The sequence below is a fragment of the Microtus pennsylvanicus genome, chromosome 8 (assembly GCF_037038515.1).
Source record: "Microtus pennsylvanicus isolate mMicPen1 chromosome 8, mMicPen1.hap1, whole genome shotgun sequence".
NCBI lineage: Eukaryota > Metazoa > Chordata > Mammalia > Rodentia > Cricetidae > Microtus > Microtus pennsylvanicus.
Genome location: NC_134586.1, coordinates 73,483,151 through 73,495,200, shown reverse-complemented (window position 1 = coordinate 73,495,200; position 12,050 = coordinate 73,483,151). Strand labels below are relative to the sequence as shown.

The following is a 12,050-nucleotide window of genomic DNA, read 5'->3' as shown; positions in this document are numbered from 1 at the left end:
ATCTCCAGCAATCTAACCAATCAGTGAACTCTGGGCGCGGGGAGACCCTGTCTCAAAATAAAAGGTAGCATGAGACGGAAGATACTCAACATTGGCCTGTGTTCTCCCACATGCATGCACACAAACATGCACTCACACATACGCTACACACAGAGGTATGCAGATGTCCAGACAAACAGATAACCTACTGCACAACACCCGCATGTGAAGCACCTACAGCAATTCCAGGAATTACTCCCAGCGTCAGCGAGGAAAAGTGCTGCCTTGGAGTATGGGCTTAGTCCCCAGGGCCTTGGAAGGTCATCCCAAGAGCAGGTGGGCTTGTAATAGGACGCATTAGCAGTGCCCTAGCCAGGCAGGAACTAGAGAAAATTCTCCACACCCTACTCACCACCCTGGCCCAGAACCCAGGGAGCACTTACAAAACACACTGGAATGCCTGGCAGGGGTGGCGCACACCTTTAATCCCAGCACTTGGGAGCCTGAGGCAGGTGAATCTCCGTGAGTTCGAGGTCAGCCTGATCTACAAAGCGAGTACCAGGACAGGTTCCAAAGCTACACACAGAGAAACTCTATCTTGAAAAGCAAAAAAAAAAAAAAAAAAAAAAACAGAACTCCACCTTGCCCACTGCCTGGGGGAAATCTCATCATAAAGCAAGACAACATGGTAACAAGGTGCTGTTAACATGGTGGAGGTAGATGAGGAGGATGGGCCTACGGCAGACTCTTATATCAATTTAGCCACAGGTTAGACATTCCTACTCAAGAGATAGCGGTACCCATGGAATGACCTCTCCCTTTGGGGTGCTGCTCCATGAACAACAAGGGAGGATAAGTACTCTGGGTGTTACCCACACACAGTGTTCTGGATGTCTGTTCAAGGCAGAACAGAAAGCAGGAGAAATAGCCAGTAGACCGAGGCAGGAGGATCATCACAAGTCTGAGACCAGCTGGGCGACAGAATCATTAGGAAGCCAGCCTGAGGTGAGAAAGAAGCTCGGTTGGTAGAGCATGGGCGGAGTCCCGTTTCCATCCCTAGAACCACATAAAGCAGGTGCAGTCACGCAAGCCCATGATCCCACCACGGTTCAAAAACCGAAGGTCATCCTCAGCTACCCAGCAACTTTGAGTTCAGGCTGGGATACAAGATACACTGCCAGAAAGAGAAACAGAGAGGCAGAAGCTATTAAGGAGACATGGAACTGGAAATAACTGGACACCCTGGAACATGATGATGTTGCTTTTTTTTCCCTGATTTTCAAGACAGGGTTTCTCTGTAGTTTTTGGTGTGTCCTGGAACTAGCTCGTGTAGACCAGACTGGCCTCAAACTCACAGAGATCCACCTGCCTCTGCCTCCCAAGTGTTGGGATTAAAGGCGTGCGCCACCACCGCCCAGCTACATGGTGGCATTTCTTGCTGGCTAAGAGTTGCTTTGCAACTGACAAAGTCAAAATTGCCTACTAACCTCTTTTTCCCTAAGACGTCCCACACAGGGCGTTAAGGCCAACACTGGAGCTGGGTGTGGTGGCGCGCTGAGGAGACTGAGGCTAGCCAAGGCTTCAGAAGAAGTGCAATCTCAAAACAAAACAACAACAAACAGGACTTAGGGGCGGAGTATTTGCGGCCTTGAGTTGACCGGTACTGACCCGTCTTTCCTCACCGGTCCCGAGAGTCTTACCGATCGTTTATACAAAGAAAATTCTTTAACAAAAGAGAAATGAGGATACCAGCTCATATTTTTGTATTTAATTTTTAAGTTTTGCCTAATCTTTAAACCTGATAGCAAATGACATCTTTTGAGCAATTTTAACTTTGCAAACCATTGAATCATGTGTGTGTGTGTGTGTGTGTGTGTGTGTGTGTGTGTGTGTGTGGCCACAGTGAAGGGACCTGAGGTACGTGTGCTCACAAGAGCTCTCTCTCCTTCTCTCTCTTTCTCTGTCTCTGTGTCTCTCTCTGCCTGTCTCTCTTTTGTCTCACTGTGTCTATCCATCCCAGTCTTACTGTCTCTCCCCTTCTTTTCCTGTCTCTTTCACTCTCTGTGTCTGTGTCTCTCTTTCCCTCTCTCTGTCCTTTCCCCCTCCCCCCTCTGTCTCCTCCCCGTCTCTCTCTCCTCTCTCTGTCTCTGTGTCTCTCCCTCTCCTGTCTCTCTCTCCTTCTCTTGCTGTCTCTGTGTCTCTCCCTCTTCTGTCTCTCTCTCCTCTCTCTGTCTCTGTGTCTCTCCCTCTCCTGTCTCTCTCTCCTTCTCTTGCTGTCTCTGCGTCTCTCCCCCCCCATCTCTCTTCCTCTCTCACTGTCTCTGTCTCCCTCCCCTCCTCCTCTGTCTCCCCTGCCTCCGGTCCTAATCTGACGTGTGTTCTGTCTCTTATCTCTCCTTACTAAGCGCCCTTTGCTCAACCCTGACCCCTGAAATTCTTTTCTGCAGTGTAGGCAAGGACCTGGCTTCCTCTGAGTGACGGTCACTAAAGAGTAAACCCTCAGGCTACAGGCGACAAGAGCTGACAGGTGAGTGCATTCAGTCACTGAGGAGAGTGAACTGAGGGCGGGTCTCACATAAGTCTCCATTGCCCAGGCAAGTCTCCAGTTCCTGACCCCTGTCAGAGAAACAGCTTCCTTTTAGTAAGTACGATGGTGACCTCACCCTCTTCGCACCACAAGAGCAATGGCACTTGGGATTGCTTCCAATTCAACACTAGCCCGGGCTATACACTGAGCTCAAGGCAGCCAAGGCTGCAAAGCCAGACAGTAAGACCCTGCCTGCCACTTAAAAGAAAAAGAAACGCGTGTTTGGCCTTTCCCTTAGTGTCGCCATAGCATCCTTTGGCAATCATCTGGACCACCTTGTATACGCAAGCTAGTGCTCCATCCTTCTACCCCAAGCTGAAGGATCTCTGTGTCTCCTGCCAAAGACTACCACAGCTCCCAACACCCAGTCAGTCTTGCGATCAAAGCTTCGCCAGCTGCCCTTGCTTTGGAAGAACCCGGCTTTGGAGCAGAAAACACAGGAAAGGGGTAAGGTTCTTGCAAGTCCCATGACCACACACTGTGTGGTAGCACACACCTGTAAGCCCATCCCTCAGGAGACTGAGGCATGACCCTGCCTCAAAAAGACACGACAAACAAGACCAATGAGCTCTTAGTCCCTCCAGCTTCCTGTGTCTGTCTATGTTTGGGTCTAGGCCTTACCCCACAGTGGCCATGACTATTCATTTTCTTAAATTAGCCAGTATTGGTTTCTGTGGCTTGTCCTTAGGGGACTGTGCACATAAGTCAGTTCATCCCGAGAAAGAAATAATTCCTCCAACTTTGGTATCGCAGTGCGCACCTATAACCCTAGCTCTCAGGAAGTAAAGAAGTCAGGAAGATCGTACTGTAAGTTTGAGGCCAGACTAGGCTATGATGTAGTGAGATCAGGGCCAGCCAGGACTATATGCTGAAAACCCTGACTCAAAACAGAGAGCGAGAGCGAAAGAGGAGAGAGAGAGAGAGAGAGAGAGAGAGAGAGAGAGAGAGAGAGAGAGAGAGAGAGAGAGAGAGATCCATCCCTTTGCTTGGAAAAATCCAACAAAGGGCCAAACACAACCCTGCCTCTCCCTGAGGCAGAATAAAAAGAATTCATTCGATTTGCTAGATGAGCCAATAGCCTGATGCAACTTCTGATTGAGACTTGGAAAATCTAAGTTCAGGTTGGGTCACCTGCTGTGGAAAGGAATTCCTGTCCTGGAAATAGATCACCCCGTGATACAGCTGCTCCCATAATCGAAGACAGTGACTCCATGATGGAAAGGAAACCCTGCTTTAGCAAGTGATGCTTAATGTTGACTCTAGCCACCGAATCTCGCATCTCCTGGAGACGGCTCTCTGGGCACATCTGTGATGGAGTTTCTAGAATGGGTCGTTGAGGTTGGATGGCCCACATTAAAATGTGAGCAGTATCATCTCGTGGGCCGGGGTCCTAGGCTGAATAACAGGAAGAAAGTGGGCTATTGAGATGCCTCAGTGGGTCAAGGCACCTGCTGCCAAGCCTGACTACATGAAGTCACTCTCCAGCTTTTATGGAGGAAGCACTGGGGCGGGGAGCAAGAACTCGAGTGTCGTCTGGTTGATTGTCTCCATTCTGGTCCTGCAAGGTGGCCCAACACTTCTTTAACATCATCGTCCCTTGAGGGGACCAGTCCAGTTTCCACAATGTCCCTTCTGCTCCGGGGTGCTCCTAGCTACCATCGTGGGTGACAGGCCCTTCTGTGGGGTGGCCCAACCTGCAAGGAATCTACAGTAGCTGCAGGCTTAAGTCAGTGACTTCTCTTGGCATCCTCAGCATTGAAGGGAGCTGAGTTATGTTAGAGAGACACTCCATGTGCGGTGAACACGCAGACCTGCAGCAGCAAGCAGGTGGCCAGAGCAGAGATGCCAGGTTTCCATCCTTCTGAGGGTGCCATCTCTGCAGGATCTGTGCTCTCAGGATGTAGACTGCCTGGATCACAGGACAGACAAACATAAGCAAAGAGATCCTGAAGGCATCCCTCTGCCAAGCTGCATTTCCTCAGCACCCAACGCCTACTCCCCTGCCTCTGTGACTGTCCCCCCAACATCAGTATAAACAGAGCTGACACGGTGATTGGTCAGACCACAGCTTGAGCATGGCGGCTTGGCCACAAACTCTTCTCATCCCCTTCCCTCCATCACCCTGGAGCTCACATCAGCACCCCTAAAGACAGGGCTGGAGCGCTCGGTCCCTCTTGTCTGGGGTGCAGCTCGGCTGACCCGCTGGCCTACAGCTCACCACTACTTTTTGATTTTGAGGGTGACTGGTCTATCTAGCTTGTGGAGACTCCCATAAGTTAGGACTCCGGGACCGGAATGGTTGAGTTGCTACGTTGTGCGGCACTGTCAGCAGAAGTGGGGAGGCCCGGCTGCTCAGGGACCTCCACTAACGTAAAGTCAGATCCCTGCCTACGCTGCAGAAAAGAATTTAAAAACAGAGAAGAGTGAGGCAAAGTAAGCGAGCTTATTAAGAGGAGATAAGGAGAGTGCGCGACTCACTTAAGCAGGATGTTTAGAGAGAGTGACTCACAGCAAAAGAACACCGCACACCCAAGATAAGAGGGCTTTGCAGCAGCCAGAGCTGCAATTAGACATCTTCAGAACAGCTTGGATATGCTCGGCAGCTCAGCTCTGTTTTTCAAAGGATCTAATTTCACAACAAGGTTTAATGATTAAGTGAAGCTTGAGGTTTAAGCAAATTTTAAAATTTAAGCAAAAATATAGGAACTGGCCAGGTATGGTGGTTCACCCCTTCAAGGCCTGCACTCGGGAAGGCAGGTGGATCTCTGTGAGTTGGAGGTCAATATAGCAAGTTCCAGATGAGCCGGAGCATAGAGTATTTAAAAAAAAATATGTTAGCTGGGCGGGGGTGGCACATGCTTTTAATCCCAGCACTTGGGAGGCAGAGACAGGTAAGTCTCCATGAGTTCAAGGCCAGCCTGGTCTACAAAGCAAGTTCCAGGACAGGCTCCAAAGCACCTGTTTCACAAAACTAAAACCAAAACATATGTTTTTGGGGGGCCTGCAAGGTCGGATACGCAGGGATAGGAAATGAATGGGATCAAGATGCATAATGTGAAAGACACAAAGAGCAAAGAAAAAAGTTAATATATATGTGTATGTTTAATAAATGGATACAGGAACTAACTTCCTCTCTCTCTCTCTCTCTCTCTCTCTCTCTCTCTCTCTCTCTCTCTCTCTCTCACTTGCTCGCTCGCGCTGGAAGCATCTCCCTGGAACTAGAGTTACAGCCTGATGTGAGAGCTAAGAATTGAACTCTGGTCTCCTGAAAGCCCAGTACTCATTCTTAACCACTGAGCCATGCCTCCAGGCATTGTTTTAAGGTTTTTATTGGGGGGGGAAAGTTCTCACTATGCAGACTGCTTGACCTGGAACTCACTGTGGAGAGCAGGCTAGCCTCAAGCTCACAGAGGTCCGCCTGCCTCGGCCTCTGCAGGAACTGAAGGCACACGCCACCATAACCAGCTCTTTCTAATCTTAAAGAACTCCCTTTTGTAAAAGGAATTGTAGGCGATGCTTTGTTCAGGGATGAACAGGGAGCACTCATACAGTCAGACTCTAGACCACGAGCATCGTGCCTCAACGTCAGCACCAACCCTGCTGTGAGGCACTGTCGCTAGAAGCAGCCATGTTTACTGTTTGTCTTGAAGCCTCTGGCTGGATCCCAGATTCCAGAGTAAGGGGCTTCTGACTCGTCCATGTCTCCATAACTTTTCTTGTCTTAACAATGTTTTATTATGCGGGCGGTGGTGGTGCACTCCTTTAATCCCAGCACTTGGGAGGCAGAAGCAGGCGGATCTCAGTGAGTTTGAGACCAGTCTGGTCTACAAAACACGTTTCAGGACAGGTAGAACCATTACACAGGGAAACCCTGTCTCAGAAAAAAAAGTTTTTATTACATTTTAATTCACTAATTTTATGGAGGGCAGAGGACAGCTTCAGTCAGTTCCGACAGTCAGTTCTCTCCTTTCCCCACATGGTCCCAGGGATGGAACTCAGGTCATCAAGCTTGGCAGCAGCACCTGTACCCACTCCCCCCCCCATTTCCTGTCTTTCTATCCCACTCAGCGCTCCTGAGAATGCTACAGTTAGGATGCCTCTTACTCCAGGTTATGGGATGCGGAGCTTGGGTCAGGGAGGGGGAACAATACACAAACTCCCAGTGTCTACCAAATCAACTGGCTCCACCTGCAACTCTTTGTGAAAAGGCTCCAGCGTGAACTGCTCTCAAGCACGGGGAACGGTGCTGAAGGGTGTCTGGGAGGAGACCCAGGAATATGTGAAAATAAAAGGAAAATTAGGGTGAAAATAACATTGGGAAAATTTCCCAGAACGGCCTTTGGAGGTTGCGTGGGGAGTCTCCCCCAAAATCTGTTGTTGGGGAAGGTGAACATTAATCACTCTACATGAGCACCTAGAATAAGACTACATGTTCTCAGAAACCTTAGATAGAGTATAAATACATAGATAGACACATACATACATATGTGCACACACTCGCACACACGAAACATACTCATACACACACATAGGTAGGTAAACAAAAATAAATGGATCTTGAGGCCATAAACTTGTTTTTGCAAATGTATATGTACGTATGTGTATATATATATATATATATACACACACATATATATAATTTTCTTTTTCTTCTATCACTTATTATCATTTATCTATATGAGAACCTGCACCTGTTCTCAACTCCAGCAAAAGTTTCTGGAATTTGTTTATTTTTCTTTATGTGTATGCATGTATACCATGTCATGGGACTGCCCAAAGAGGTGGATGTCAGGTGCCCTGGAACTAGAGTTATAAATGACTGTGAGCCACCTGGATGCGGATTCTAAGAGCCCAAACAAGGTCCTCTGCAAGAGCAGCAAGTGTTCTTCATCTCTTGGCTGACTCTCCAGCCCAGGAATTCTTACTCTCATGAAAAAACTCAACACTGCTTGCGCAATATACCCTCCACCTTCTCTTCCTTCCTCAGGACACCGATTGTAACTATCAACACCCGTGATCTCTGAAATACAATTTCTGGGTTTTGTGATTTGTTTTGTGCAAGTGATCCAACCAACAGCTTAAAGCATACGAAGCAAGCACCCTACCTCCTGTACTTTATATGCAGCCTACGTGTGCGTATCTATGTGTACACGTGAGCATTGTGTGTGCACTTATGTGTGTGTTTGTGTGTGCGTGTGTGTGATTTTTGAAGAGCTAGCAGACAAGGCTCTGAGGAGTGGGTTGTCCCCTGAAGCAGGGAGGGGTTCTGAAAGTGGTTTTTGTTTATCTTTTTAGACAGCACCTCCACTGTGTAGCCTGTGCTGGACTAAAACTCACAGCTCTAGCTAAGGATGACCTTAAACTCTTGGTCTTCCTGCCTCTATCTCCTAAATGCTTGAATTATGGGCATAGGCCTTCATGCCTGGCTCTCAAAATATATATTTTTAAAAACAAGGAGTATTTTATGAATTTGTGTGTTGTTCCTACATAGAGGCCGTGAGAATCTTCTCTGTATCGTTCCAATTATAGCATGTGTGCTGCCAAAGCAAACACTCAAAATACATTTTCTAAGGTCCCCATCTAAAACCCTTTACCTCACCATTTCTGAGTTTGAGCTAATCCACAAATTTATTGAAAATAAGGCTAAATCTGGAGCTGGCTAGTACCAAGACAAACAAGAAATAAGACCGCTTACAGTAGAGGCAAACATAGGTGGCCATGGCTAGGAGCACACATTTGGGTTATTCAAATATTGTGTTTCAACACGAAAACAGAGGCCAGAGGCCATGGCCTCTCTGAAACTACTGCATACACCAAAAGCCTACGGCCTTCCTCCATAAAACTGTGACCCAGGTGACCTCCGGCAAGGGAAGTCGGAATTTCCCAGAGCTAGCCTAGGACTATAGGTGAGGTCAGTTCTTGTGCACCGGAGTCAAGAGGCCTTGGCAATCAATAGCACAATTTAGAGTTTGGCAAGGTTGTCTAGCAAGTTTTTGGAGTTTGTATGACAAGAGACTAGGGCTCATTGTCTAACAACAGAAGAGGGTTGGCTTACACGTGTACCGTCAGGATTTCTTAGCCTGCCTGGCTGAGGGTCCAGATTCGACACCCGTGCATGGCTTCAGCTAGCTACCCTGAAAGAGAACAGCACTAACTGAAGCACCCCGTGTTGCCTCCCACACAATTTGTTAGAGTTAATAGTTTGAGAACAGCCTTTTTCGGTCCCTCTAATTAGATAGTAAATCATGGGGTTCAGCAGGTCCTCCTCTATTATTTCCTAGGCAGGTGATCTGATATGATCAGCAGGGCCCCATCTCAGGCACCACAATGGCGCCTGGCCAGGCTATCAGTGGGTTAGAACAGGAATCTCATCAGGGTTTCAGGATAGTGATATCAGATAGAGACTTCCTCATACACACAATGGGTCATTAGGGTGGCAGATAAGTCTAACTACAGCGAGCCCTGTGGAGAAACGCTGGCTTAAAGAAAAGAGGAAGGACACCAGACCTCATTACAGATGGTTGTGAGCCATAGAATAGTGTGTCCATAATAAATAAATAAATATTTAAAAAAAAGAAAAGAAAAGAGGAAGGATAAGCCCTAGTTTCTTCATTTGGATTGTATCTGGGATGTGTATCTGGATAATGCCAAGGTTCCCATAAGCTACAAAGGGCAAGAAAATCTCTCTCTCTCTCTCTCTCTCTCTCTCTCTCTCTCTCTCTCTCTCTCTCTCATACACACACAGAGCGAGCTCTCTCGAGAGCTCATTCTGGCCTTGAACTCGCTGTATACCCAAGAATGTCTTTGAGTTAGAATAATTTTGAATTTCTCACCTTCTTGCCCTCCTCTCCCAGGTGCTAGGATGTGTGTGCCACCATGCCCTATTTTTACAGTGCTAGGGATCAAACCTGTTAATTGGAAGAGAAGCACTCTTCCAATTAAGCTACATCCCCATCCCCAGCCTGGGAAGAATATTTTGAGGCACAAGGGGTTTTTGGCTGTGCCTGAACTTCTTATTATATAAGAAATTCCCAAGTGCTGTTCCCACCACAACCATCAGATGGTAAGACCTTATTGACAAACACACTTTGGTTGCAGGATGTAAAGAAATTGAGCTGAATCTGAAATTTCCTCTCTGCTGGGTAGCTTTCATAATGCAGGCTTCTGGAGGAGAGATATCATCTGTGGACTTTCCCAGCAGTAAATCCTGCACGCTACAATGCTAACCTGCCGACTGGAGAAATAATGGCATGACTGTTAGGGGCTGAACAACCGACTTCCGAGGACTGCTCCGTAGGTGGGAACTCGTGCCCAGTTCTGTAAGCCTGGCCCAAAGCCCAGAGTTAGGGAAGTCATAGGCCCTTGGGGGACCTACTAATGTTGTTTCACTAAATGAACATGCTGTCAAACTGCCTTCTAAATGTTTGTTTATACCTTTAGATTAGTGCTACTCGGGGCTGGAGAGATGGCTCAGCGGTTAAGAGCATCGCCTGCTCTTCCAAAGGTCCTGAGTTCAATTCCCAGCAACCACATGGTGGCTCACAACCATCTGTAATGAGGGCTGGTGCCCTCTTCTGGCCTGCAGGCATACACACAGACAGAATATTGTATACATAATAAATAAATAAATATTTAGATTAGTGCTACTCCCAATCTTGGTCTGAGAAGCTTCTTTTTCCAATGGGAACCAGTCAATACAGAGACCCCTAACTGGTTCAAATGCTGAGAATGCACCACTGTTGGGCACAGGACATCCATCTCAAGCCTCACAAGCCCCAGGAAGTATAAAGGAGTAGGCAGCAGAAAGCGTGGCAGAGCCACAGGATGTTGGGGAGTGCCAGGAGGTGTTGTCTTCGGGACATGCTGTGACTACGGCACTCACGGGCTTGCACCGCATTACCTGCACAAGACCAAGCCAGTCGGATCGGTGATCCCAGCGTGGACAGTGGCGAGGCCCAGGAGGCCCCACCTCTAGCTGAGGAGCTGTCTGCATTTGATGGCTGCTGGGGAGAGGGGTGGTCCCTGGTAAGGTTCCCGTGAGTGTGCAGGCAGTACTAGTGAAATTAGTGGGAGGAGGAGAAGCAGAGGAGGAAGAGGCCAAAGACTGGAGGAGCTGGTGTTGAGGGTGTCCAAAGGAAATGGAGTTGGAATGGCTGTGATAAGGATGCATCGCATATTATCAAAAACTGTTTTTTAAAAAGAAATTTGTGCAGGCACAGTGGCTCACGCCTCTAATCCTAGCACTCAGGAGTTAGAAGTGGGTTTGAGGCCAGTCTGGTCTACACAGTCAGATTCAGACCACCCAGGGCTACACAGTGAAACTCTGTCTTAAAGAAAGAAAAAAAGAAAGAAAGAAAAACACCAAACCAAAACAGCAACAACAAAAACTAAGTAGTAACTGGACAGGAGAAGAAGGACATTGAAACGGATGTCCGTCCAGCAACAGGTGCTTCGGAACGCTCCAGAAATTTCTCAAACATGACAGTGTTGAGCTGAAGTGTAAGATGAGATTTGCTGTCTGCCTACCACCACAGCCAGAGGGTGGAAAGTGTCTTGCACTCCACTGACTGTCTGGTTTAGCTTGCACCGAACCAAATTTCTTACCGAAGTCACCTGGATATCAGCCAGCTGCCTCGGAACACGGCCTTGCCATCAGTGTTCTGGGTACCAACCCCCATGGCTGCAATGTTAGAGGACACGATGACAGCTGGGACTTCAGCACTGGTGCGGGGTTTTACAGGGATGAAAAACAAATTGCAGGATGTTCTCTTATATAACAGAGGAGCAGCCACAACTCGCAGGTGCCAATTTCCTGGTGGACTGGCAGACGAGGTCTATTTTGGTCACTCTATGCAAGGCCACAAAAAATCCTGGAAAATACATATCTGTGTCAGCATTTGCTCCAGTTGGCAGCCCAGGGCTGTGTCACTGGGGCAAAAGCATGCGATGTGACCTGTCTCGTATCCTATTTGGGTTCCCAGTTTGAAATAGTAATTGATCAAGGAAAAGATGACCAGTTTCCTTCAGTGAGCAGTTAGACCCTGGTAGCTTCACAGCTGCCCGTACAGGAAAGAAAATCCCTATTGTTTTTAGGCTTCACCACAACCTTCATCACTAGCCATATCAGGCTTACAAGAGAGCATCATGAGGATTATAAAAGTTGAAATAAACAGCATTGCTAAGTGTAGACAAAGACAAGTGGGCCACAGAGGTTACCACACTTGCAATGCTGGAAGGCAGAGACAGGCAGATCCCTGGGGCTTTCTGACTAGTCAACGAGACCCTATAAGGGGGTGGGGGAGTGGTTTTAAAAAAAATCAGACAGCCTCCAGACTCTGTACACATGAATATGGGGGCATGTACCCCTAACAGGAACACTCAACAAACTAGGAATGTAAGGGTAGAGGGTATACCCTCACCGTGATAAAGAGCATCTGAAAAATAAACAAAAAAGGCCCCTTATTTAATGGCCTCCCAGCCTGTT

General features: G+C 47.8%; 1 non-coding gene and 1 pseudogene across 1 annotated transcript; one reads left to right on the top strand and one right to left on the bottom strand.

Annotated features, from left to right (window-relative positions):
- The window catches only part of LOC142855348 (S-formylglutathione hydrolase-like), a 28,648-nt pseudogene extending 16,964 nt beyond the window's left edge, over positions 1-11,684 (top strand).
- Positions 8,013-8,119, bottom strand: LOC142856652 (U6 spliceosomal RNA). Its single transcript, XR_012911693.1, has one exon. It is a non-coding gene; the product is annotated as a U6 spliceosomal RNA (small nuclear RNA).
- Positions 11,685-12,050: the final 366 nt, after the last annotated feature.